Raw genomic sequence first — 25913 nt, forward strand, 5'->3', positions numbered from 1 at the left:
CTGCACCTTTTTATAATAATGAAAAAGGAAACCAAGCGTCCACGCCAGGAACGCGCCACATCCGGTACCCTGAAACCGGAAGTCCGCCGCGATATGCGTTCCACGCCTCCGACGGAGCACTGCCGAAACCGGAAGTGCGTCATCCCACTCCGCGTGCACCGGAAGTGACGCTGCCCGGCTTCTCCGTCAGATATCCAAGTGGCAGAGCCCTGAATCCAAGGATGACCACTTACTTCCGCCCGTTGGCGCTTCTCATGGGGCAGAGCTCTCCCTGAGAGGTAACCCACATGCCTGCCGCAAGATACGGAGGGCCCCTGGAGCACCTCTGCATCCTAGGGTCCTTTCAGCCTGCCCAGCAGCGCGATGGACCCCGGCAGCAACCGCCAGCCCTCTAGGAACTCCTAGGAAACCAGACCGACGGTAAGACCTGAAAAGGAAAACACTGTAGGTCTCCCACTCCAGGGACAGGAAACCACTGAATGGGAGGAGAGGCTCCACCCTTTTATTTCTGTAGGTTTCCTGTCCCTGGGGGTGGATCCCTCTCTCTATGGTGCTGTCGTGGGGGGAGGGGAAAAATTTATGTTTGTGTGAGAAGGGTACAAGGGTATTCTTTCTCCAGACTGTCTGAGATCTCAGCTAGCTGAATGGAGGAGGGTTGCTGGGCCACTGTCTCGACCTGGTCTTTGAAAACTGGCAATGTTAGGCTACTTTCACACTAGCGTTCGGAGCGGGTCCGTCTGATGTTTCATCAGACGGATCCGCTCCTATAATTCAGACGTTTGCATCCGTTCAGAACGGATCCGTTTGCATTATAACTTAGAAAAATTTCTAAGTGTGAAAGTAGCCTGAACGGATCCGTCCAGACTTTACATTGAAAGTCAATGGGGGACGGATCCGCTTGAAGATTGAGCCATATGGTGTCATCTTCAAGCGGATCCGTCCCCATTGACTTCCATTGTAAGTCTGGACGGATCCGCTCGCCTCCGCACGGCCAGGCGGACACCCGAACGCTGCAAGCAGCGTTCAGGTGTCCGCTCACTGAGCGGAGGCTGAACGCTGGCAGGCGGATGCATTCTCAGCGGATCCGCGTCCACTGAGAATGCATTAGGGCTGGACGGTTGCGTTCGGGGCCGCTTGTGAGCCCCTTCAAAAACGGAGCTCACGAGCGGACACCCGAACGCAGGTGTGAAAGTAGCCTAAGCTTTAAAACAAGACCAGGTTTGAAGCATTATCTATAGGTACGGAGATATAGCTATAGAAGTCGGGTTGGAGTGAAAGTAGCTGAAACCTGCTTTCAGCAGCTATGACTCCTGACCCAAATTCTAAAGGCTATATCCCCTAATGCAGTGGAGCTAATGCTGTGATGAAGGGTTAAAACAGCCCTCCCCCCTCAATATGTTGCCTGAGATCTGCTCAGGCTAAACTGTTAGGTCCTCCAAACAAACTGTTAGGTGGTTAAAATAAACATTTAATGGTAGCACATCCCCTTTAACACTGTGCCAACTTTGTTTCACTTCTTCCGCTGTTGCTGCAATCACTGCAGACCAAAGCCTGTAATGCTGCTGCGCAAAGAGACACTGGCTGATATAAAAATGTATTTACCATATATCATGGGCATTTTTCACATATGCCTCGTTTTGAAGCATAACTACCTGATAAAAGATGCACATTATATACAAAATGAAAGCTCTCAGGAATGGTGTAAAAACACCGACTTCAGCAAACTGTGGTGCTAAAGCTATCCAGTGATTTAGATGAGACAGTCTCATAAATATCTAGAGGTTTTTTTCCTGTACACTTTTGTTTCCTCTATTATAAGCGGCACTTAGCTCGCCCTACTCAAGTGAAATACTAGACGACTAAGAGGTGAATCAGAATAGGAGGATGAATACATTTTTCATTATAAAACCCTAATTCAGCAGAACTGCCGGTGGCCCTGGGTGTTGCAGTTGTTATACAGACACTTAGGCCCATTTCATACGAGCGAGTATTCTGCGCGGGTGCAATGCGTGAGGTGAACGCATTGTGCCCACATGGAATCCGGACCCATTCATTTCAATGGGTCTGTGTACATGAGCGTTGGTTTTCACACATCACTTGTGCGTTGCGTGAAATTCGCAGCATGTTCTATATTCTGCGATTTTCACGCAACGCTGGCCCGATAGAAGTGAATGGGGCTGCGTGAAAATCGCATCGCAGCCGCAAGCAAGTGCGGATGCGATGTGTTTTTTCACGGATGGTTGTTGTTTGTAAAGCTTCAGTGTTTTTTTTATCACGCGCGTGCAAAACGCATTAAATCGCATTGCACCCGCGCGATAAAAACTGAACACGATCGCAAGCAAAACTGAATGGAATTGCTTGCAAAATCGCGCATCTTTCACTGAACTCATCCGCAACGCATCCGGACCTAATCCGCTCACGCCCGTTTGCAAGGGGCCTTAAATGCAGCTATACTACAGCCTTGTGCATTTCGGGCAAGGCCAGTATCCATATCTAGATGGTTAAGGTGCCAATAATATTAGAAGGAAACTGGCCAAATGTAAGAGTTTTAGCTGGGAGCACAGTTTATATGATGTGCATGAGGTCTCAATTCTACCCCACTGCAGATGTTGGTAGAAGAAGGATACCGTATGTAGCATTTGTTCAGGTGATAAGGGAATATGTGGCTACCTTTAGCTTATCAAATTGAAGCCACATTCACACTTGCATGAATATGTACAGTACAGACCAAAAGTTTGGACACACCTTCTCATTCAAAGAGTTTTCTTTAATTCATGACTATGAAAATTGTTGATTCACACTGAAGGCATCAAAACTATGAATACACATGTGGAATTATATACATAACAAACAAGTGTGAAACAACTGAAAATATGTCATATTCTAGGTTCTTCAAAGTAGCCACCTTTTGCTTTGATTACTGCTTTGCACACTCTTGGCATTCTCTTGATGAGCTTCAAGAGGTAGTCCCCTGAAATGGTCTTCCAGCAGTCTTGAAGGAGTTCCCAGAGATGCTTAGCACTTGCTGTCCCTTTTGACTTCACTCTGCGGTCCAGCTCACCCCAAACCATCTCGATTGGGTTCAGGTCCGGTGACTGTGGAGGCCAGGTCATCTGGCGCAGCACCCCATCACTCTCCTTCATGGTCAAATAGCTCTTACTTTCAAAGTTTTCCCAATTTTTCGGCTGACTGACTGACCTTCATTTCTTAAAGTAATGATGGCCACTCGTTTTTCTTTACTTAGCTGCTTTTTTCTTGCCATAATACAAATTCTAACAGTCTATTCAGTAGGACTATCAGCTGTGTATCCACCTGACTTCTCCTCAACGCCACTGATGGTCCCAACCCCATTTATAAGGAAAGAAATCCCACTTATTAAACCTGACAGGGCACACCTGTGAAGTGGAAACCATTTCAGGGGACTACCTCTTGAAGCTCATCAAGAGAATGCCAAGAGTGTGCAAAGCAGTAATCCAAGCAAAAGGTGGCTACTTTGAAGAACCTAGAATATGACAAATTTTCAGTTGTTTCACACTTGTTTGTTATGTATATAATTCCACATGTGTTAATTCATAGTTTTGATGCCTTCAGTGTGAATCTACAATTTTCATAGTCATGAAAATAAAGAAAACTCTTTGAATGAGAAGGTGTGTCCAAACTTTTGGTCTGTACTGTATGCATATAGGGATACCTTAAGTGCATGGGCAAAGAAAATCTGCCTGTTAACCATGTTACAACTACAAGTCCATACCACTAGTTGCCAAAATGGCACAAAAAAAAAAAAGAAGGTTGTTGCGTTTGGTTACTAAGAGAATACAGCAGACACCGTTTATCAGTTGTTTGTAAGGACAGCAGGGACCCAGGGAGCGTGGGAGGCGGATGAGTACTGTCCCCATGAATACACTGGACTCAAACTACAGCCTTGATTTATCATGACCGGGGTGCGCTACGTCAGTCTAGACAGTGCCTGAGCGGTCAGAAGTGGCATTTATGACAGACCTAGTCATAAATGCCTCCTATAGCAGTCCATGCACCAGACTGAAATCTACCCCAGCTTTCACACAGTGTCTGGCCTATGGCCCATCCTTTCCTGTAAATGCCAAGGGTATCGTAAAAACACCAGTTGTGACTAGATTTTGTCACAATAGTGTTTTTTTGCAACTTTTTAGGGCCAAAAAGATGGCCTAGAGGAATAAAACAAATTCCCCCTATGTGTCTGGTAGATACTTTCAGCAATCCTAGTAGCCAAAATGGCACTAGTAGTATGGGCCTGTGGCTGTAATTACTTAGGGCAGCTTGGTTATATTACTTTCATACCTGCGTTTTGAAAGTCGCAGGCTGTTCTGACAGAGGAGCAGACTGCCAAAGTTCACCGTATCCAGCATAGCGGATAATGCTGCAAACTGCCAGATCCCCATTGACTATAATGGGATAAGCCTGATTTCCGGCATAAATGCCGGCTTTTGGCCGGACAGAAAGTCCTGAATACAGGGATCAAAAGCCGGGATCAATGCCCAAAAGCTCGTAGATCCCATTTTACTCAATGCGAATCTAGTGGTTCACGGCATTATCCGTAGGGATGTCCCGATACCGATACCGGACATTTGCACGAGTACATGTACTCGTGCAAATGTCCCCGATACCACTGCAGATACCTGTGCGCTGCTTCTATGTGTCTGTGTCCATCCGCGGCCCCTGCATCTCGCACAGCTGATACAGCTTCAGAGGCAGCAGCAGGCAGTGTAATAGGAGCCTACAGTGGAAGCTAGCCCCGCCCCTCCCCGCCCTCCAACCAATCAGAGGCAACCAGCACAGGGGGAGTCGCAGGGACTTAGAGAATCGTCTGAGTTTATTAGTTAAAAGAATCGAATGAGTCACAGACCGTGTCACCGAGTCCCTGCCAGACCTCCTGCTCTGCGGCTCCCTGTCCCCCGACAAGTCCGTCCGGACTGTGTGTGTACAGGGTGCATGCAGCAGAGCAGGAAGCCTGGCAGGGACTCGGTGACAGTCTGTGACTCATTCGATTCTTTTAACTAATAAACTCAGACGATTCTCTGAGTCCCTGCAATAACTATACATTGTAATTACATCACAGTCTGCTCCACTGCATTCACTGCAGCAGAGCTGTGTTTGCTAGGAGCGAGTCCCTCCTGACCTTCGGTTCACTTGAGAGCCAACTCCTTGTGGCTGCCCCCGTACAGTATAACGTCTCCTTGTGGCTGCCCCCGTACAGTATAACGTCTCCTTGTGGCTGCCCCCGTACAGTATAACGTCTCCTTGTGGCTGCCCCCGTACAGTATAAGGTCTCCTTGTGGCTGCCCCCATACAGTATAAGGTCTCCTTGTGGCTGCCCCCGTACAGTATAAGGTCTCCTTGTGGCTGCCCCCGTACAGTATAAGGTCTCCTTGTGGCTGCCCCCGTACAGTATAAGGTCTCCTTGTGGCTGCCCCCGTACAGTATAAGGTCTCCTTGTGGCTGCCCCCGTACAGTATAAGGTCTCCTTGTGGCTGCCCCCGTACAGTATAAGGTCTCCTTGTGGCTGCCCCCGTACAGTATAAGGTCTCCTTGTGGCTGCCCCCGTACAGTATAAGGTCTCCTTGTGGCTTCCCCCGTACAGTATAAGGTCTCCTTGTGGCTGCCCCAATACAGTATAAGGTCTCCTTGTGGCTGCCCCCGTACAGTATAAGGTCTCCTTGTGGCTGCCCCCGTACAGTATAAGGTCTCCTTGTGGCTGCCCCCGTACAGTATAAGGTCTCCTTGTGGCTGCCCCCGTACAGTATAAGGTCTCCTTGTGGCTGCCCCGTACAGTATAAGGTCTCCTTGTGGCTGCCCCCGTACAGTATAAGGTCTCCTTGTGGCTGCCCCAATACAGTATAAGGTCTCTTTGTGGCCCCCGTACAGTATAAGGTCTCCTTGGAATGTTATAGTTCTGTTTTTGGGCCTTTTGGTTGGTCAGTGGTCAGAAAATACATGTGTGTGTATTTTATTGTTAAAATTAGTATCGGTAATTGGTGTCGGTGAGTACTTAAATAAAAGTATCGGTACTCGTACTCAGTCTTAAAAAAATGGTATCGGGACATCCCTAATTATCGGCTAAGCTGGATACGATGAACTCCGGCAGGCTGCTCCTCTGCCGGAACAGCCTGCCAGGTTTCAAAACGCAGATGTCCAAACAACCTTAGGCTTAGTTCACACTCCAGTTATTTGGTCTTTTTTTTTTTCATTTCCATCAGTTATTGTGAGCCAAAACCAGGTGCGGGGCAAAAACAGAACAGGTTCAGCTCTTTCCATTATACCTGATCTCTGTAAAGGCTTCACTTCTGGTTTTGGCTCACAATAAGGGCCCATTCACAGGACCGCATTTTTATTTCCGCATCTTTGCGGGTAAGATGCAGACCCATTCATTTCTATGGGACTGCAAAATTCATGGATAGTAGACCATGTGCTTTCCGCTTCCCTATGACCGCATAAAAGACAGAACATGTCCTATACTTGTCCGCAAAATGCTTTCCGTGGCCCGATTCAAGTCTATGGTTCCGGGGAAAATGCGGATTACACACTGAATGTGTTCTGTATGCAATCCGTATTTTGTGGATCCCTGTACACAAACTTTAATGCCCTGTCATGTCATCATTGAATCTTTATTAAAACGATACCTTCCTTTTTTTACAGATCTGCAAAATACAAAAGACATACATTCCGTTTTTTTGCGGACACGCAGAAGATTCTGCTGAACAACTGACCGCAAACATATAGTCATCTGAATGAGCCCTAACTGATGAAAATAAGTGACCGAATAACTGAAGAAGTGTTAACTCAGCCTTAACTGACAGATCAGCTTAAAGAGGACCTTTCATTACAATAAAATATCTAAACTAAGCATACAGACATAGAGAGCGGCGCCCAGGGATCTCCCTGCACTTACTATTATCCCTGAGCGCCGCTCCGTTCTCCTGGTATAGGCTCCGGTATCTTCAGATTTTCGGCTCAACTGGGTGGAGCCTGCCGGCGTCTCCTTCTCCCAGGCTGGAGTACTGGCCAATCGCAGCGCTCAGCTCATAGCCTGGGAGAAAAAGAAACTCTCAGGCTATGAGCTGAGCGCTGCGATTGGCCAGCGCTACAGCCTGGGAGAAGGAGACGCCGGCAGGCTCCACCCAGTTGAGCCGAAAATCTGAAGATACCGGAGCCTATACCGGGAGAACGGAGCGGCGCTCAGGGATAATAGTAAGTGCAGGGAAATCCCTGCGCGCCGCTCTCCATGTCTGTATGCTTAGTTTAGATGTTTTATTCTAATGAAAGGTCCTCTTTAATGGGCATGTTAACACATACAGATATCTCAACAATTTCTATCCAACTTGATCAAAATCAATCTAATGCATATAAATGGCCAACCGATTTTGTCTAAGCTGCCAATAAACTGATCCGATTCAAAATACGTCTGCGTTAACAGTATGTGAATGATATCTCTTATTACAAGGGAGAGGGCAGTTTTACTATAGGAAGATTAACCCTTTCCCGACCCATGATATACTACTACGTCATGGAAACCACTGCGTACCCGCAATTTGACTTAATAGTACGTCATGGTGAAAAAAAATATAATCATTTTTGTCACCTTACATCACAAAAAGTGCAACACCAAGCGATCAAAAAGGTGTATGTCCCACAAAATGGTATCAATAAAAGTCACCTCATCCCGCAAAAAATGAGCCCCTACCTAAGATAAATCGCCCAAAAAAAAAAAAAAATATATAGCTCTCAGACAATGGAGACACTAAAACATAATTTTTTTGTTTCAAAACTGCTATTATCGTGCTAAAGTGAAATACATAAAAAAAAAAAATATATATATTATATATATATATATATATATATATATATATATATAATATACACACACACACACACACACACACATACATACATACATACACACACACATATTAGGTATCGCCACGTTCGTAACAACCAGTTCTATAAAAATATCACATGACCTAACCCCTCAGGTGAACACCGTAAGGGAAAAAAAAAAAAAAAAAAAACTGTGTATAAAAAAAAAAGATTAAAAAAAAACTTTTGGCACCTTACATCACAAAAATTGCAACACCAAGCGATCGAAAAGGCATATACCCCCCAAAATAGTACCAGTCACCTCATCCCGCAAAAGAGAATTAGTCAAAAAAATCTAAAAATTTAAAAAAGCTATCACTCTCAGACAATAGACACACTAATATATAATTTTTTACTTCAAAACTGCTATTATTGTGCTAAAGTGAAATAATAAAAAAATTTAAAAAAAAAGGATACATATTAGGTATTGCCACATCCGTAACGATCTGCTCTATAAAAAAGTCACATGACCTAATCCCTCAGGTAAACGCTGTAAAAATAAAAAAATAAATACATACTGCGCCTAAACAACCAATTTTTTTTGTCACCTTGGCCCATAAAGTGTAATATTGTACCAATAAAAATGTCAACTCTTCCTGCAAAACACGAGTCCCTGCACAAGACGATCGGCAGAAAAAAATATAAATAAAATAGGGCATTCAGAAAATGGATACAAAAAACTAATTTTTGCTTTCAAAAATGCTTTACTATGTAAAACTGAAACAAACATCATAGAAAGTAGACATATTTGATATCATTACGTCCGTAACAACCTGCTCTAGAAAAATAGCACATGATCTAACCTGATGAATGTTGTTAAAAATAAAAAAATAAAAACGGTGCCAAAACATCACAAAAAACGCAATATAGAGCAAATAAAAATGATATGTACCCCAAAATAGTACCAATAAAACTGGCACCTTATCCCGTAGTTTCCAAAATGTGGTCACTTTTTAGAGTTTCTACTGTAGGGGTGCATCACGGGGGCTTCAAATGTGACAGTTCAGCTAAATCTGCCTTCCAAAAACCATATGGCGTTCCTTTCCTACTGCGCCCTGCCGTGTGCCCATACACCGCAGAATCAGGGTAATAAATATTGAGTTTCAATTGGCTGTTAACCCTTGCTTTGCTACTGGAAAAAATGTATTAAAATGTAAAATCTGCCAAAAAAGTGAAATTCAGAAATTTCATCTCCATTTTCCATTAATTCTTGTGGAACACCTAAAGCGTTAACAAAGTTTGTAAAATCAGTTTTGTATACCTTGAGGGGTGTAGTTTCTAAAATGGGGTCATTTTTTAGTGGTTTCTATTATGTAAGCCTCACAAAGTGACTTCAGACCTGAACTGGTCCTTAAAAAGTGGGTTTTGGAAATTTTCCGAAAAATTTCAAGATTTGCTTCCAAACTTCTAAGCCTTCTAACATCCCCAAAAAATAAAATGTAATTTTCAAAATGATCCAAACATGAAGTAGACATATGGGAAATGTAAAGTAATAACTATTATATGAGGTATCACTATCTATTATAAGAGTCGAGAAATTGAAATTTGGGAATTTTTCTAAATTTTTGGTAAATTTGGGATTTTTTCACAAATAAAGTTGAAATCTATTGACTCAAGTTTATGACCATCATGAAGTACAATGTGTCACGAGAAAACAATCTCAGAATGGCTTGGATAAGTGAAAGTGTTCCAAAGCTATTACCACATAAAGTGACACGTCAGATTTGCAAAAAATGGCCTGGCCAGGAAGGTGAAAACAGGCCAGGGGTTGAAGGGGTTAAGGAGATCTGAGCTGAGAATATAACTGGCCCATTATGCCATAAACTCCATTTTTGTCCACTGACATTTAGAAAAAGCCAATGTGACAGAGCATTTTTTAAGTAAACAGTCATTCAACTTTCATCTTCAAGGGTTATTCTGGTAATATAAGTACAGTGCTCGGCCATTTCCTGCAAGTCTCAGAGATGAATTGAGTGGCAGAGCACATGATCGACCTGCTGCTCTGCTCATTTTGAGGAACCCTGCATGGAATAGAGTCCCCGTTCTTGTCATTAGTGGTGGGCACCCAACCCCATAGACTTCAAACTTCAAATTACTGTAAGAGACAGGACATGTCCTATCTATGGCCACAACAGGAGGATCACGGACCCATTGAGGTCATCGTGATACGGGGTGTACACAGCCTGTGTCTGCGTTTTTGTGAATATCCGGTTTGCAAAAAATGAACACAGTCGTGTGAGTGCATATAAATGTCCATCAGGAGTTTGCAAAAAAGCAGGTAAAGGACTCTCAGACTGTGAGAAACAAGATTTTCTGATCTAATGAAACCAAGATTGAACTTTTTGGCCTCAATTCTAAGGCCCCTTTCACACAGGCGAGTTTTAGTAGAATAGGGCTGGAGGGGTTAAAAAAAATTTTTTTTAACTCGCCTTAATCCACCTGATCGTGCAGCCCGGCTTCTCTTCTGCCTTAATCTGTGAGGAAAATGACCTGTGGTGACGTCACTGCGCTCATCACATGGTCCATCACATGATCCATCACTATGGTGTGGACCATGTTATGAGCGCAGTGACGTCACCACAGGTCTTTTTCCTCACAGATGAAGAAAGAAGAGAAGCCAGGCAGCGCGAACAAGTGGATGAGGTGAGTTAAATTATTATTTTTTATTTTTTTAACCCCTCCAGCTCTATTTTAGTAAGCATTCTGTATTAATAATGCTATTATTTTCCCTTATAACCATGTTGTAAGGGAAAATAATACAATCTACACAACACCTAACCCAAACCCGAACTTCTGTGAAGAAGTTCGGGTTTTGGTACCAAACATGCCGATTTTTCTGAAAAAAAAAAAAAAGAAAAAAAGAAAATAACATTTTCCCGCGACGCACCCGCATCTTATCCGGGCCAAAAACATGACGCCCGTGTGAAAGAGGCCTAAGCATCATATCTGAAAGAAACCTGATTGGTCAGGGTTAAGAGAAAGCTGAATGGAGCAAAATACTTATATTCTTAATGAAAACCTGATTGAGTGCTCTGGACCTCAGACTGAGCTGAAGGTTCACCTTCCAAAAAGACAATGACCCTAAGCACTCAACCAAGACAACATGAGAGTGGCTTAGGAATGTCCTTAAGTGGTCCTACTAGAGCCCTGACTTGAATCCAAACATCCATCTCTGGAATGGAGAGACCTGAAAACGGCTGTCCACCCATGGTCCTCATCCAGAGTGAAAAGAATGGCAGAAAATCCCCAAATTCAGGTGTGCAAACCTTGTGGCATCATACCCAAGAAGACTGGTGGCTGTTACCACTGCCAAAGGTTCTTCAACTGAGTAGAGTCTGAATATTTATGACAATGCAATATTTTAGATTTTCCTTTTTAATAAATTAGCAAAGATTTCTAAAATGCTGTTTTCACTTTCTCATTATGGGGTACTGAGTGCAGAATGAAGGACAGGCACGGATGCAAAGTACGGTTGTGCGCTTGAGGCCCAATACGATAATAACGGAACTGCATGTGCCCAAATTATCAGTAGCGGATACATGTTTTTGGGGGGTGATGTGCTGCCGAAACTAGATGATTTTTAATGCAGCATAAAAGATGCAATCACCCAACATACAAGTCATTTACACAGGGCAATGATTTGGCAAATACATTCACTTGATCGTTTGCTTTTGTACAAGGCCCATTAGGCAAAAATGTTAAGACTGGGTTTCCACGTTCATTTTTTTGTGAAATGTTTGAAGCCAAAACTAGGAGTGTATTCAAAGAGGAGACTACTCGGTCTCTCCTTATGGCCTCTTGCACATGACCGTGCCCATATTTCGGTCGGCAAGCCACAAATAAGAATACCCTCTGTGTGCACTTCACATTTTTACATTTTTCCATCTATAGAAATGGCTATTCTCGTTCGCAATGCGGATCAGAAAAGGATACGTTCAATAATTTGCTAAACAACCACATGGATTGGAAAAAAAATATATATATAAAATATATGGATGTATAACATGGCCTCATAAAAATGAACAGGTTGGTAAGCTATCTGCAAAAAATGAAATGATAGATGAAACGTACAAACGTGTGCATGGGGCATTATACTGTATGGGCCCTCTTATCATTTGTTCCTGGCTTCAAGAACTACATCATGGAACCCAGCCTAACACCCGGCTCACACCAGCATTACTGTTTCCATGGTTCTGTTCTATTATTTTTGTTGTTCTGCTCTTATAATGGAACTGTAAGATCAGGGACATATCTGAGCTGAACAGTACCAGACGGATCCCATTGACTATAATGAGATCCATCAGGTTTTCACTGTGAAGTCTGGCATTTTACCAAAATACGCTGCTCTATATTTTGTATTTTTGACAAGAGGTGTAGGGGACAAGATTACCTTAGAGAGAACAATGCAGCAGATAAAACAAGCACTGTGAAACATTACAGAGTGAAGCACGTTGGGCTTCTTTAGAAAAACCAGCAGGAAGCTGAAGGAAACAGGAAGTTCTGCATATAAACATCCTGCCCAGATGAGCTGATGGACAGAACGAGGGAAGGAAAGTGGGGCAAAAATATGCAGTGTGTTTGGGGAACTCCAGAGAGACGAAAAAATTTTCTATGGCCTGTGAGATCAAATCAGCTCAATAAATGACCCTCAAAATGCTTATAAGCTGTCTAAGGCTGCCTATATACTTAGCAGTTGATGCCTGTACAATTGACTGCAAACAGAACAGTGGCATGGTGGCTCAGTGGTTAGAACTGATGACTTTGTATGTTCTCCCTGTGTTTGCATGCGAATCCTCCTGCACTAAAAAGACATACAGGTGCACCTCAATAAATTAGAATGATATCAAAAATGTATTTCGGTAGTTCACTTCAAAAATGAAAACTCACATATTCTATAGATCTATTGCACACAGAGTGATCTATTTCAAGCGTTTATTTCTTTTAATGTTGACGATTATGGCTTACAGCTAAGGAAAACCCAAAAGTCAGTATCTCAGAAAATAAGAATATTGTGAAAAAGTTCAATATTGTAAACTCACTGGAGGATCTTTATCGAACTGATGTAAAGTAGAACTGGCTTAGTTGCCCATAGCAACCAATCAGATTCCACCTTTTAATTTTAAAATGAGCTGTGAATAATTAAAGGTGGAATCTGATTGGTGTAAAGTAGAACTGGCCCATAGCAACCAATCAGATTCCACCTTTTAATTTTAAAATGAGCTGTGAATAATTAAAGGTGGAATCTGATTAGTTGCTATGGGCCAGTTCTACTTTACACCAATTTGATAAATCTCCCCCATTGTGCCACACTCTAATCAGCTAATCGACACTAAACACCTGCAAAGATTTCCTAAGGCCTCTTTCACACGGGCGTTGCGGGAAAATGTGCGGGTGCGTTACGGGAACACCCGCGATTTTTCCGCACGAGTGCAAAACATTGTAATGCGTTTTGCACTCGCGTGAGAAAAATTGCGCGTGTTTGGTACCCAAACCCGAACTTCTTCACAGAAGTTCGGGCTTGGGATCGGTGTTCTGTAGATTGTATTATTTTCCCTTATAACATGGTTATAAAGGGAAAATAATAGCATTCTGAATGCAGAATGCATAGTAAAACATCGCTGGAGGGGTTAAAAAAAAATATATATTTAACTCACCTTAGTCCACTTGTTCGCGGCCCGGCATCTCCTTCTGGGTTCATCTGATCTCTGTGCAGCAACAGGACCTTAGGTAACGTCATTCCGGTCATCACATGATCCATCACCATGGTAAAAGATCATGTGACATACCATGTGATGACCGGAGTGACGTCATCAAAGGTCCTGTTCCTGAAATGAATGCTCACCACAGGTCCTATTCAACAAAGGAGACAGAAGGAGATGCCGGCTACGCGATCAAGTGGACTAAGGAGAGTTAAATTATTAATATATTTTTTTTTAACCCCTCCAGCCCTATTGTACTATGCATTCTGTATTCAGAATGCTATTATTTTCCCTTATAACCATGTTATAAGGGAAAATAATAATGATCGGGTCTACATCCTGATCGTCTCCTAGCAACCGTGCGTGAAAATCGCACCGCATCCGCACTTGCTTCTATGGGGCCTGCGTTGCGTGAAAAACGCAGAATATAGAGCATGCTGCGATTTTCACGCAACGCATAAGTGATGCGTGAAAATCACCGCTCATCTGAACAGCCCCATAGAAATGAATGGGTCGGTATTCAGTGCGGGTGCAATGCGTTCACCTCACGCATCGCATCCGCGCGGAATACTCGCCCGTGTGAAAGGGGCCTAAGGGTGCTGGCACACAGTGCAGTTCTGCCATGCATTCAGGAAGCCGTTTTCAATTTAGCCAGTTTAGCAGCCTCGTTAACCCCTGGTGTTCTGCATTGTGGGAATGATTTATTCATTTCAGCTTGCTACAATAAAAAACTGCATCCTAACTGCATGTCAGAACTGCACTGTGTGCCAACAACCCAAGCCTTTAAAAGGTCGCTTAGTCTGGTTCAATAGGCTATACAATCATGGGGAAGACTGATGACTTGACAGTTGTCCAGAAGACAGTCATTGACACCCTCCACAAGGAGGGGAAGCCACAAAAGGTTATTGCTAAAGAAGCTGGCTGTTCACAGAGCGCTGTATCCAAGCATAATGGAAAGTTGAGTGGTAGAGAAAGAGGCACAAGCAACAGGGATAACTGCTGCCTTAAAAGGATTGTCAGGGCTCATGCACACGAACGTACTTTCTTTCCGTGTCCGTTTCAGAGTTTTTTGCGGACCGTATATAGAACCATTCACTTCAATGGGTCCGGAAAAAAAATAAGGAAGTTACTTTGTGTGCATTCCGTTTCCGTATGTCCTTATTTCCGTTCCGCAAAAAAAAATGTAATATGTCCTATTATTGTCAGCATTACGGACAAGGATAGTACTGTTCTATGAAGGGCCAGCTGTTCGGTACCGCAAAATATGGAATGCACACGGATGTCATCCGTATTTTTTTGCGGCTTCAAGATCCAATAAAGACAGACGTATCCAGGACATGGGCTACAACGGTTGCATTCCTTGTGTCAAGTCACTAATGATCCAGAGATGTCAAAAGCATCTAACCTGGGCTAAGAAGAAAAGGGACTGGAATATTACTCAGTGGTCCAAAGTCCTGTTCTCAAGTAAAATTTGCACTTCATTTGGAAATCACAGTCCCAGAGTCTGGAGAAAGGGTAGAGAGACACACAGTCCAAGTTGTTTGAGGTCCAGTGTGAAGTGTCCACTGTCAGTGATGGTTTTGGGAGCCATGTCATCTGCTGGTGTTGGTACACTGTCTTATATCAAGTCTAAAGTCAGCACAGCCATCTACCAGGACATGTTAGAGCACCTCCTGCTTCCCTCTGCTGACAAGCTTTATGGAGATACTGGTTTCATTTTCCAACAGGACTTGACACCTGCCCACACTGGCAAAAGTACCAATATCTGGTTTAATAACTAGGTTATCAGTGTGCTTAATTGGCCAGTAAACTCGCCTGACCTAAACCCCATAGAGAATCTATGGGATATTGTCAAGAGGACGATGAGAGACATCAGACCCAACAAGGCAGGAGAGCTAAAGGCCGCTATCAAAGCAACCTGGGCTTCCATAACACCTCGGCAGTGCCACAGGCTGATCGCCTCCATACGACGCCGCATTGATGCACTAATTTATGCAAAAGGAGCCCCGACCAAGTATTAAGGTCATATACTGTAAATACTTTTCAGTAGGCCAACATTTCTGTATTAATCATTTTAAATTGGTCTAATAATATTCTAATGTAAGCTATAATCAACATTAAAAGAAATAAACAATTAAAATAGATCAATTGTGTAATGAATCTATGTAATGCAGTCTACGCTGCACCATCAACACTGAAGTGGACAGCGCTCCTCACTGCAGCAGTGTTCCCATTGTGGATCTGTGATCAGATATGAACCAGTTCAGGGGAACAGCGGTCGACCCGGAAGATCCAGCAGACAGAAGGGCCTCGTTCCCAAGCCATAACGTTCGTGTGAAACAGCATTTAGCGTCCATAATGTACCTTAGATGACTGCAACCAGCACAGTTTTCATTCAAGATCATCATGCAGAGGAGCACTGCCTTATGAAATTGCAGTATATTTTTCATATTAAATTCCATGTACTGAGGCTAGTTTCACACTAGCGGCAGCCTTCTCCGGCAGGCTGTTCCGGCGGGTGAATAGCCTGCCGGATCCGTGCTGCCGCTAGTGCACGCGTGCTGCTGGTGGTCCGCTCCAGCCCCATTGACCATAACGGGGGCAGGCCGGAGTTCCGGCGGCAGCACGGAAAACATGCCGAGAGGCGGCCAGAATAAAACGACAACATGTTTGACATGCTGCCGCAGGAACTCTGGCCCACACTCATTATAGTCAATGTGGCCGGAGCGGACAGAGAAGGCTGCCGCTAGTGTGAAACTAGCCTTAGATGAATAAACACTAATGACAACAGGATCAGGTTAAGCAGATGTTAAGCTTGCTACACCCTTTACTGTCTATGAGGAACTAATTAAAGTGCAGATGGTGTTTACAGCCCAAGTGACAGGTTTCATTTTTTTCCCCCCTAATTCATAATAGTCATTAGTAGCACAATGTCACAAACTAGGCCCTTTTACACAGTCAAGATTATTCGGAACGTTCCCGATAATTGGCTTATGTAAATGTGCCAAAGAACAAGCAAACTATGCAGCAACCAAAAACATGACTTCTGGGCTGCAGAATAACTGAATCAGTATGGGGCTAGCAGTAGTGATGGCTCATCCCCATACAGAGGAGATGATTACTGTATGAAAATGCAGCCATCATCTCCGATAGTGTTGAGAGAAGCAAGCTTCGAATGCTTCATCCGAAGTCGCTTTGTTTAAAACTTCGGATTAAGGCCTCCTGCACACGACCGTATGGCTTTTTCAGTGTTTTGCGGTCTGTTTTTCATGGATCCGGTGTTCCGTTTTTTCTTTCCGTTTCTCTGTATGGCATATACAGTATACAGTAATTACATAGATAAAATTGGGCTGGGCATAACATTTTCAATAGATGGTTCTGCCGGAAACGGAAGACATACGGATGCATTTCCGTATGTGTTCCGTTTTTTTTGCGGACCCATTGACTTGAATGGAGCCACGGAACGTGATTTGCGGGCAATTATAGGACATGTTCTATCTTTAAACGGAACGGAAAAACGGAAATACGGAGTACATTCCGTTTTTTTTGCAGAACCATTGAAATGAATGGTTCCGTATACGGACCGAATACGGAACACAAAAAACGGTCAGTAAACGGGGGGGAAAAAACGGTCATGTGCAGGAGGCCTAAGGGTACTTTCACACTAGCGTTTTTCTTTTCCGGCATAGAGTTCCGTCCTAGGGGCTCTATACCGGAAAAGAACTGCTCAGTTTTATCCTAATGCATTCTGAATGGAGAGTAATCCGTTCAAGATGCATCAGGATGTCTTCAGTTCAGTAGTTTGACTGTTCAGGACGTAGATAATACTGCAGCATGCTACGGTTTTATCTCCGGCCCAAAAAAAAACTGAACACTTGCCTGAATGCCGAATCTGGCAGCATTTTTTTTTTGCATAGGAATGTATTAGTGCCGGACCCGGCATTAAAAATCCCGGAATGCCGGATCCGTCCTTCATGCGCAGACCGAAAAAAAATGTGAAAAAAATAAATAAAAATGCTGGATCCGTTTTTTCCGGATGACACCGGAAAGACGGATCCGGCATTTCAATGCATTTGTAAGACGACTGATCAGTCTTACAAATGCCATCAGTTGGCATACGTTTTGACGGATCCGGCAGGCAGTTCTGGCGACGGAACTGCTTGTCGGATCACTCTGCCGCAAGTGTGAAAGTACCCTAATACTGTACGGAGATCCATCTTCGTACAGTATTAGAATGTATGGGCTCCGACAAGCCGAAGTTAGTTATTCACAAAATAGCACGCAACTTTGTTGAACAACTTCAGTTGTTGATTTTTTTTAAAAAAACAGGCAATTACCGGGAACCAATGGTTTGTTCCCCATAATTGCCTTATCAGTCGGACTGTGTAAAGGGGTGTTAATGGTGTGTGGCAGATCGCTGTGATTGTAGAGATAATCTTGTTAAAGGGGTTGTCCCATCTCAGCTATAAAAAGGCCAAGAAGGGGCAACTCCGACAGTGGCCTAACACATAACACATGAAGATTAGCTTAGGTCTAATGACCAGTTGTGAAGTGTAATGATAACATGATCAACAACGTACTACCCATAAGGAAATTTGTAGACCTAGCCTAGCTGGATGTACGGATATCTTTCACTTAGGGATCTGTTGCTTCATTCTGGAGAAGTACTTTTAATCCATATGCAAATGAGCAGTTAAGTGCACTGAGAACAGTCCCAAGCCATTCTGTGCACCCTATCTGCATGGTTTTTGTGCAGATTTCTATGCGTTTCCACACCAAAAACCGCACTTTTTTTTTTGGGGGGGTTTTGGTAAGGATTTTATGCAGATTTTCCCTGCACAAATGCACACCAAAAAAATAAAAAAATAAAATGAAAAACAAATGTAAAATACATCATATTTGACTAGTCTCATTCACTTTGCTGGTACTGTATGCTGCTTTTTTCCCCCCCCGCACAAGAATACGGGAAAAACTACGAGTGATCCACAACGTGTATTGGTAGCCTAAATGTGGCCAACCCCGTTAATACCCTTAAAGATCCCATCAGACAACAAATGAGTGTTGCTAACTGATGCACAAATGATCGACCTGAACTATCTTTTCGACTACATCAGCCCATGTAAAAGCCCCCCCCTACTAAGGTGGGTTCACCCCATAGGTTTTTGATGGCGTTTTTCTGCACTTTTGTGTTTTTAGTAGTGCATTTGCAGTAAAAGCGCCAGCTACAGATGTTAGCTGAAGGTCTACGGAAAATAAGAAACACACAAGCATTTTTTTTTGTTCATGGCGTTTTTGTTAATTAGGTGGCATTTTTGGTCTTTCTGGCTTCTTTTTAAAAATGTAGCATGCTGTAGCTCTTGACTTTGCTTTGACATATCTATCCCTATGGGGGAAAAACATGAGGAAACTGCTACTGGTAAGACACACTGGGAGAGATTTATCAAAACTGGTGCAAACAGAAACTGGCTTAGACTGCATTCACATATCCCATTTGGAGATCTGGCGCAAATGTCGGCGGTCAGCTGGACAAAAAAATAATAATTACATGCAATGGTTTTTGTCCAGATGAAATCCGGCATTTATGCCGAAAAAGTGGCCGGATCACCGATGGACCTCATTGCAGTCAATGCACACCCGACGGTGAAGTAGACTATCCGGCAGGCTGCTCTGTGTGCCGGAACAGCCTGCTGGATCTCTTGACGAAGATGTGAACAAAGCCTTAGTTGCCCATAGCTACCAATCAGATTCCACTTTTCATTTCTCAGAGCTCCTTTGGAAAGTCAAATGATCAATCTGATTGGTTGCATTTTTCCTTTGCACCAGTTTAGATAAATATCCGAACCAACCCCCCTCCCCCTCCCACACCCCTCTTTGCAAAAACACCCCAAAAAAGTGCTACAAAAAAATCTTTATTCATCTGAGGTCTGATAGGGGTTAAATAAAGTCTGATCTGAGGTCTGATAGGGGTTAAATAAAGTCAGTGAGAAGGGGGGATGGTGTGGAAATTGGCATTTGGCACAAGTATATTATAAATGTGAATTATAAATTGACTACAAACTAAGGGTTTTATTAATTTATAATTTAAAGTGCATTTATAATATACTAGTGCCAAATGCAAATTTTCACCACCTCAGTGACTACCAACTAATATAATATATAAAATATCGGTATAAATAATCGGCTATCGGCCTGAAAGTTCACCGATCATCGGTATCGGCTCTAAAAAAAATCCAATATCGGTCGATCCCTTGTTAAAACCATTGTAACCTGAGTAATCTGTTCCAAAGCCCCAAAATGTCATCCAAGATAAGAGAAAATGAATATTTAAGAAAAATAAGCAGATAACTAAGACTAATAAAACAAGTCCTTACATATAAGGCCTCTTTCACACGACCGTTTTTTTTTTCCCGTTTTGCAGTCCGTATACGGAACCATTCATTTCAATGGTTCCTCAAAAAAACGGAATGTGTTCCGTATGCATTCCGTTTCAGTTTTTCCATTCCGTTGAAAGATAGAACATGTCCTATATTTGGCCGCAAATCACGTTCCGTGGCTCCATTAAAGTCTATGGGTCCGCAAAAAAACGGAATGCATACGGAAATGGATCCGTATGTCTTCCGTATCCGTTCCGTTTTTTGCGGAACCATCTATTGAAAATGTTATGCCCTGCCCAATTTTTTCTATGAAATTACTGTATACTGTATATGCCATATGGAAAAACGGAACGGAAAAATGGAACGGAAACGGAAACACAACGGAAGCAAAAATCGGAACGGACCGCAAAACACTGAAAAAGTCATACTGTCGTGTGAAAGAGGCCTAACAGTCAGGAAGAGCTGCTAACTAGTAACTAATCCAGCTATTTCACCAGAGAAGAGACCTTGATTGGTTGGATCCGAGTCTGAGACATTGTATGTTGAGTCTGGTTTCAACTTACGATGGGTCAGAAAAGACCAATGTATGCAGAAAATATTGTATCCTGAGGCCAATGTATCTTGAGGGATCACTGTATACAAAAAACTATAACTTATGTAACTTATAGACATATATAAATAACATAATGGTCTCGATAGAAAAGAAATGGAATGCAGCGCTGTAGTGACAGGCACGGGTAGGGTGTGACAATTTCTAAGCTGGCTCTAAACAAATCCAGTGACACTTTAGAAACAATGAGCAGGTAGAATAGCAAAGTGACTGTTTGTCCAGCAAGCCTAGCCATGCTACAGCAAGAGTACAGGAGTTACAGTCTCCATGCTGACAGTCACAAACAGTATCGGCATGCACTCAGCATCAGACTCAATGTGACCATTATTCATAGACAGATGGGTGGTGGGTGCAGATCACTCATTATTCAGCAAATCTAATCCAATGAAAATATGGTGCCTTCAACCAGAAACTGACCAGTAAAGTACATCACAAGCACTTCACGATATCCAAATACACCCTTTAGGCTTCCTTCACACGTTAGTGAACTGCAGGCGTGTGCTGTCCGTGTTCTCCACCAGCAGAACGTGGATCCACTGATTTTAACGTGTTTAGGCCTCATGCACACGACCATTGTTTTAGTCCGCATCACTTCAATGGGGCCGCAAAAGATGCGGACAGCGTTTTGCGGACAAGAATAGGCAGTTATATCAATGGCTGTCCGTACCGCTCCGCAAGACGTCATCCGTGTTTTGCGGATCGCAATACACACAACGGTCGTGTGCATGAGGCCTTACTCACGCATCAGTGAATTTCCAGTGACACAAATCAAACGGCATCCGTGGTCTGTCAGTGTTTTTTCACTGAATACAAGTAGGAAGAAAGCTGGAAATCCCTTTTTAAGCCCGGCAGTGCACATGGAGTACAGATGACACACGGGGGCAAAAACCAGACACGCAGACATCTTCATGGATGACCATCTTGTCATGGACATCATTAATGATACGTGTAAAAGTAGCCTTAGGACTCAAGCATATGACCAAAGGTTTGGTCTGCGTCTGATCCGCATTTTTGGGGGATCCTTTCATTTCTATTGGTCTGCAAAAAAATGCAGACAGCACACAGATGTCCACATCCAATGCAGCCATTCTGCAAACAACAGAACATGTCCTATTCTCGTCCGTTTCAAGAACAGCCAGTTCTAGTAGAAAAATACGGCATGCACATAGCCTGTAACCGTATTTTGTAGATCCACGGTTTGCGGACCATAAAAATGAGACCTTAAGTTGTTGGAAAAGTAAGTAAATGCCAAACCAGACAGGGCAGTAAGGTAACAGGTTGTGTGTAGTGTTGAGAGAACTTGTGTTTTCAAGTTCGGCGTACAAGGTTCAGGTTATCTAAGATTTCCGTTATGGATTCCGCTACCACGAACCATAACTTACGGTCCGTGGTAGCTTAATCCCATAACGGAATTCTTAGAGAACCTTGTAAGCCGAACTTGAAACACAAGTTCGCTCAACACTAGTCGTGGTGCATGAATGAAAGTCAAACATTACCCAAAGCTAAAAATACAAGATTAAATACAAATAATTCAAATCAACCATCATCTCTGCTAGGGTCATATTCATGGGAATGAAATAAATTACAAGCTTTCTGAAGTTCAAGTGCTGAATCCCACTCCTCTTGTAAGTCAAGGATCTGTGACACCAAGATAAATGAGGCTGTTTGGCAGGGTCTTCATGCTGGAGAGCCTCCTCCATAGGCCCTACACTTTTAGAGAAGATGTTCAGGAACCAGTCATGGTCATTTGTTTCTAACAGGGGATTATCGTCTTTTTTTTTTTTCCTGCAGAGCCATTCATCTGTAAGTTAGGAAAAGAAAATCACCTGCGACCACCACAGACCCCTATTAAACAGCACCATAGATCTTAAGACCTGGCCACCTGTGAGTAGGACTTAAGAAAGTGGAGATTGTGCTCAGTGCCTATCATACCCAAATTATGGAGTGCCTTCAACAACTATGGGGCAATGAAACCAGAAAAGAAAAATAGGTAAATATCAAATGGAAGTTACAAACCAACAGAAAATGAGAAAAGCTGGAAGCAGAAACGGTGATTTCAACAGTAGGAAATCTACAAGGGCACTGCACCAGAAGAAAGGGGGAAGTGCCCTTTAGGTGGGCATAAGACACTATAACAAAGCATGGAGGCCACCCAAGACCTCTGACAGTGCAACGTGAAGGGAACAGTGCAATAAACAATATAAAAAGCATGAAAACAGACATTAAGTAGAATAAAGTGACAAGACATAAATGTTGACCCAGCAGAACCAAAAAGTAGAGTGTAGGACATCTGTCAATGTGTTAGAAGGCAACTCACAAGTGGTAAGTAGCTATCTAAAGTTTAATTGTGGACCAATACCTACGTCACTCCAACTACAGACCTGAATATAAAAGGAGATTACAGAGGCAGGGGGTGGTGATATACACCCACAAGTAGGTGGCAAGACCATGTAGAACACCACCTTGTGTATGATCAGTAAGATAGACCACCAAGGACAAGAAATGTGTCATGTGCATCTAGGCTGGAGAAAGGTGGAAAAACCATCAGAGGAGTAAAAAGTTACACATACATTGAAACTGCAGACCCAATCTATGGTGCTGGTGGATCAAGGCCAGTGGAGATCACTAGGAATATTTAGTAGACAACAGTGGAGAAAAGTGACAGCCAGCTAGAAGAAGAGGGTAGCACTAGTGGGTGAAATGCCAAGAGACTCAGGTGTAAAAGTGAGAATGAAAGCATCATGAGGAGGTGGCTGGAAGAAACTGAAGACACATGGATCATGGTGAAGACACCTAGGAGGTTCTCATGACACAGGTGCACAGATGGAAGAAGGCATGGAGAACTTCTTGTAATGGCAGGTGAGTGAAGGGTAAAAGGGCAATCCAGCTTGGGAGAAGTAAGGATCCTAATGGGGGTGGAAAGCAGAGGCACTATAGAATCCCCCTTGAGGCCATGAGCCAGGGGGTCTTCTGGAAAGTAGGAAGGGGAGGGGGAGCAGTGAGAAAAGCCAGGATGGAGACATTACAGGACTGAGGAGACCATGGGGGCTTGGAGCATGGCTTACTCCTGGATCAGCCAGTGCAGGAGGGCATTAAAGGGAAGTGAAGAGGTGCTACATTACACAGGGGGAGGGCTGAGGAGGAGGAGGAGGCATGACCATGACTATCCCCATCTACAGATCCCAGTTCCCCTCTCTCTCTCACTTTGCAGGGTGGAAATCAGCCCCTGACCTGCTGCAATTCTTACCGTGGAGCGGCGCTGTAGTGGCGGTGTCTTGTGTCTCCGGCGATGAAGCCGCTGCTGCTGCTGGCTGGAGGGGCTCTCACCAGCGGCCACAGAGCACAGACACACAGGGCAAAAGGGAAAGCCTCGGTGTGTGTGTCTGTGCAGCTGGCAAAGCCAGGGATGGGGCTACGGAAGCCCCCTGGAAGCAGCGGGCCGAAAGGGGGGGTCTCCCGTCTTCCCAATGAGTCCCCCCTTAGTTGAGAGAAAAATGAGGAGGAAAAATATTCCGGCTGGAGTTTAAAACAAAGAGGCGGAAATAGCCGAGTCGTGCCGAGGAGACCCGAATGTGTGAGCTGCGCCTGCGCGTGGCGGAGGGGGGAGGACAGCATGGAGAGGAGGAGGGGAGGCGCGGGATTGTCCTTCTCTAATGCAGGGAGAGGAAAGGAGGAGAGGTGTGAGAAGCCACCGGCTGCAAGCAGATGTTCCTTACTTCAGTCCTCACCTTCTTTTATTACTAGGACATGCCTAGGCGTGAGGGTGATCACGGGCAGCTTTCTGTGGTGAAGTTGGCATATTCCAGCCCCATAGCTGAGATCTGAAATACCTGTTAGAATGCAGGTGGCACAGGCAATGGCTTTACTGAGGTGTGCTTACTCCTGGGATGTGCAGATGGCTCTGAGGAAACAAGGGACAGGGCTAGAGGACCATGGTCTTTTCACTAAGTGGGTTATTGCCCCCCACAGTATTGGTGGGACATGGGCAAACTGCTGCCCTGCCGAGGGGTGACCAAACGTCGGATGTTATGACATGGCATATTTCAAAGTAATCTCACATGGTGGTCTTAAAGGGAACCTGTCACCGGGATTTTGGGTATAGAGCTGAGGACACGGGCTGCTAGATGGCCGCTAGCACATCCGCAATACCCAGTCCCCATAGCTCTGTGTGCTTTTATTGTGCAAAAAAACCCGATTTGATACATATGCAAATTAACCTTAGATGAGTCCTGTACGTGAGAGGAGTCAGGACTCGTATGTACAGGAGTATCGCCATAGAGGTGTCAGCCACAGATGTTCCCCATAAGTGTCTCAGCCACAGGTGTGCCCCCCATAAGTGCCTCAGCCACAGGTGTGCCCCCCATAAGTGCCTCAGCCACAGGTGTGCCCCCCATAAGTGCCTCAGCCACAGGTGTGCCCCCCATAAGTGCCTCAGCCACAGGTGTGCCCCCCATAAGTGCCTCAGCCACAGGTGTGCCCCCCATAAGTGCCTCAGCCACAGGTGTGCCCCCCATAAGTGCCTCAGCCACAGGTGTGCCCCCCATAAGTGCCTCAGCCACAGGTGTGCCCCCCATAAGTGCCTCAGCCACAGGTGTGCCCCCCATAAGTGCCTCAGCCACAGGTGTGCCCCCCATAAGTGCCTCAGCCACAGGTGTGCCCCCCATAAGTGCCTCAGCCACAGGTGTGCCCCCATAAGTGCCTCAGCCACAGGTGTGCCCCCCATAAGTGCCTCAGCCACAGGTGTGCCCCCCCATAAGTGCCTCATCCACAGGTGTGCCCCCCATAAGTGCCTCAGCCACAGGTGTGCCCCCATAAGTGCCTCAGCCACAGGTGTGCCCCCATAAGTGCCTCACCCACAGGTGTGCCCCCCATAAGTGCCTCATCCACAGGTGTGCCCCCCATAAGTGCCTCATCCACAGGTGTGCCCCCCATAAGTGCCTCAGCCACAGGTGTGCCCCCCATAAGTGCCTCAGCCACAGGTGTGCCCCCCATAAGTGCCTCAGCCACAGGTCTGCCCCCCATAAGTTCCTTAGCCACAGGTGTGCCCCCCATAAGTGCCTCAGCCACAGGTGTGTGTCCCCATAAGTGCCTCACCCACAGGTTTGCCAACCATAAGTGCCTCAGCCACAGGTGTGCCCCCCATAAGTGCCTCAGCCACAGGTGTGCCCCCCATAAGTGCCTCAGCCACAGGTGTGCCCCCCATAAGTGCCTCACCCACAGGTTTGCCAACCAATAAGTGCCTCAGCCTCAGGTGTGCCCCCCATAAGTGCCTCAGCCACAGGTGTGCCCCCCATAAGTGCCTCAGCCACAGGTGTGCCCCCCATAAGTGCCTCACCCACA

The 25913-nt window shown here is 44.5% G+C and overlaps 1 protein-coding gene across 2 annotated transcripts in view; it reads right to left on the minus strand.

Annotated features, from left to right (window-relative positions):
* Positions 1 to 24136, minus strand: part of PCGF3 (polycomb group ring finger 3) — a 157159-nt gene extending 133023 nt beyond the window's left edge. For both annotated transcript variants that reach the window (XM_040417383.1, XM_040417382.1), the window contains exon 1: positions 23821 to 24136. The gene's annotated coding sequence lies outside the window, so the exon portion shown is untranslated. The remainder of the gene's footprint in view (positions 1 to 23820) is intronic.
* Between the last annotated feature and the right edge of the window lie 1777 nt (positions 24137 to 25913).

The sequence above is a fragment of the Bufo bufo genome, chromosome 2, assembly GCF_905171765.1.
Source record: "Bufo bufo chromosome 2, aBufBuf1.1, whole genome shotgun sequence".
NCBI lineage: Eukaryota > Metazoa > Chordata > Amphibia > Anura > Bufonidae > Bufo > Bufo bufo.